Source organism: Podarcis tiliguerta (assembly GCF_965153285.1).
Source record: "Podarcis tiliguerta genome assembly, chromosome: 5".
Taxonomy (NCBI): domain Eukaryota; kingdom Metazoa; phylum Chordata; class Lepidosauria; order Squamata; family Lacertidae; genus Podarcis; species Podarcis tiliguerta.
Window position 1 is genome coordinate 67192639 of NC_139538.1, and position 2837 is coordinate 67195475.

The following is a 2837-nucleotide window of genomic DNA, read 5'->3' on the forward strand; positions in this document are numbered from 1 at the left end:
AATATGAAGCTGCCCCATATGGGGTTCGAACCTGCAACCTTAGCATTATCAGCACCACACTCTAACCGAGCTACCCAGCCATCAGATTTAGATTCTTTCTACCCCTTTAATTTTACAGAAAACAGGCTATAGTACTGTTGTACTGATAATGTTTAAAGTAGCACAACAGTTGTAACAATATGTTAACGGTTACATAGAAAATTATCAGTTTCAGAGTCAGACTCATAAGTAGTAGCAGTTGCCAGGACATCACCATTTTTGCCTCTACATAGCTTCAGACATTATTGAAATAGCGCAATGTTTATTTTGATGTTGAAAAGCAGGTATTGCCCAGCCCTAATACTGATACATCGCCCAGGCCTAACAGCCATGATTCCCTCCTCAGGGACAATATTCGGCAGTCCTTTCCTCTTCACAAATTCTTTGGCCACACCTGCAGCCCAGGAAGTTCCCTTGCTCACATCCACGACTGATGCTTCTCTCATGTTAACCCTTGAGAGCCAAGCACACAGTGGGTGGGGTTGAATCTACCAGTGCTGCAGGACAGCTCCCCATGCAACAGCTTTCTGACTGTCAAACACAATAAATCGAGAGCGAGCTGTCGCGGGGTCCAGCATCACATTCTCATTTATCCACTTTTGTTCAGTCAAAGTCTCTCTCAACTTCCTTAGTTCACCTTGCAGCGACACACTCTCTCTTTGGAGAATTCCTGATGCACTGCACTGAGCTCTGAAGAACCGGGTGGAGCCGGAAACTGAAATTTGCCCCTAATGCACCTGTTATTTCCAATATCCTGCAGCAGCCCAGCTAGAAACTCCCGACACTTCAGCTCCAGCTCATTGATTAGGGTGCTGATAGGGGAAATCTCAAAAGGGACGCGGGTGGCGCTGTGGGTTAAACCACAGAGCCTAGGACTTGCCCATCAGAAGGTTGGCGGTTCGAATCCCCATGACGGGGTGAGCTCCCATTGCTCGGTCCCTGCTCCTGCCAACCTAGCAGTTTGAAAGCACGTCAAAGTGCAAGTAGATAAATAGGTACCGCTCCAGTGGGAAGGTAAATAGCGTTTCCGTGTGCTGCTCTGGTTCGCCAGAAGCGGCTTAGTCATGCTGGCCACATGACCCGGAAGCTGTACACCGGCTCCCTCGGCCAGTAAAGTGAGATGAGCGCCGCAATCCCAGAGTCGGCCACGACTGGACCTAATGGTCACGGGTCCCTTTACCTTTACCTAGGGGAAATCTCAGAAAATTAAACCACAGAAAATTAAATCCAGCTGGGTTAACAGTTGTTTTTCTTTCTCAAGAAACTGGTGGAGCTTCTCCAATTCCAACACAAGCTTTTGCTTCTCAGCTTCGGTTTTTGCCAGAAGATCCTAGCTTGGCTTCCCTACATGTAATTTAAATGACAGAATCTTGTGTCTCTTCTTCCAGAGTTTGCAAACAGCGATGTATTTTCTCCTGGTGAACTGGAGCAGCTTTCTCTATAGGAATCATGCTGTGATCTTTATGCACCCTGGACCTGTTGCAAACCACGCAGATGGATGTTTGATCATTTTTCGCAGAGCTTCAGGGGTTCCTGCTGTCTCTTGCACAGCTTTTGTTCTCCTTTGCTTGCCGCATGCCGCACTGCATGGCCAACTCTCTGATACTACACAGGTGCCCGATGGGCTGGAGGTTCAGCCAGGGAAAGCGCTTTCTGCAATGCAGGCAGGCAGAACACATTTGCACTAGGCCTTTCGCAGCACTGGGCAATGTGGTCCCAGCAGAAATTGTGCCCGCAGTCTATGGCCATCGTTGGGTTCTGAAAACAATGCAGGCAGATGGAGCAGGTGGCTTCTCATTTCAGGTGTTCATGTTTATTTTAGTTCAGAGGCTCATGCAGTGTCTTGAGAGAGGGGGAGATAGCTCAGGCCCCACTTTGGGTTAAAAATTCCTGCATTGCAGGGGGTTGGACTAGATGAGCTTTGTGGTCCCTTCCACTTCTATGAGTCTATGAAATATAGACATTAGCTGTGGAGGTACTCTGAATCCACTCCCCATTTTAGGAAGAACTTGCTTTAGAGGCTTTTAAGTTGAAAAGCCTGTATTTTATATTTCCTCCCTGCATGCCTGTCAAACTGTTTTTACTCACCTCCCATAATTTCTCCTCCCCATCTCCTTTCATACTTGTATTTTTATCCCCTGCCTTGAAACTGTCACGTCTCCCTGCCATTATTTAGTTCAGTTGCTAATTGTCTTATTAAAAATTATTTTACCTCTCTATATGTAATTCCTTTTAATGCCTTTGGCTGAACCCTTTTTTTTTTGCAGAGAAGGGAGACCTCTCTGCCTCCTGACTTCTCAGACTCCATTACTCACCCATACTGGCAGCGGGTCCTGCTGCAAAATTACAGCCCAGCCAGGCTGTTGCTAGGCAACACTGGTTTGCACCAAGCACGTGCACAACTTTCCTTATCCCCTGCATTGCCTAGCATTGGCTGAAAAAAACAAACCATTTCCTAATTTTAAAAAAATGCAAGATGTCGCACTACTACTAGGAAACTAGAGCAGTAGATTCTATTCAAGCTACGCATAAACATGTCCCTTCTTGCATTTCCTCTTGCTCTTAGATATGCATACTTTCAAGCAGCAGAGCAGGTTGGGTAATCTGTGTGCCGTATCTGCCACAACAGAATTTAAGGAGCTGCTTGAGGTTGCAAAACGTAGTATTTACCGCAGTCTCTTTATCCATCAAGTTAGTTAAGGTTGGGGCAGGGAGATTCTTGTGCCGGCCTTCCCCCAATATGGCCTGGGAGAAAATGCAAAACTTTTAAAGAAATGCACAGAATGAGATGGTCGCAA

General features: G+C 46.4%; 1 pseudogene across 1 annotated transcript; it reads right to left on the reverse strand.

Moving 5' to 3' along the window:
• Positions 1-244: 244 nt before the first annotated feature.
• Positions 245-2358, reverse strand: LOC310677843 (zinc finger protein RFP-like; annotated as a pseudogene). The gene is made up of 3 exons: positions 2355-2358; positions 1262-1829; positions 245-910 (listed from the first exon to the last, which is right to left on the reverse strand). The product of its transcript is annotated as a zinc finger protein RFP-like (transcript).
• Positions 2359-2837: the final 479 nt, after the last annotated feature.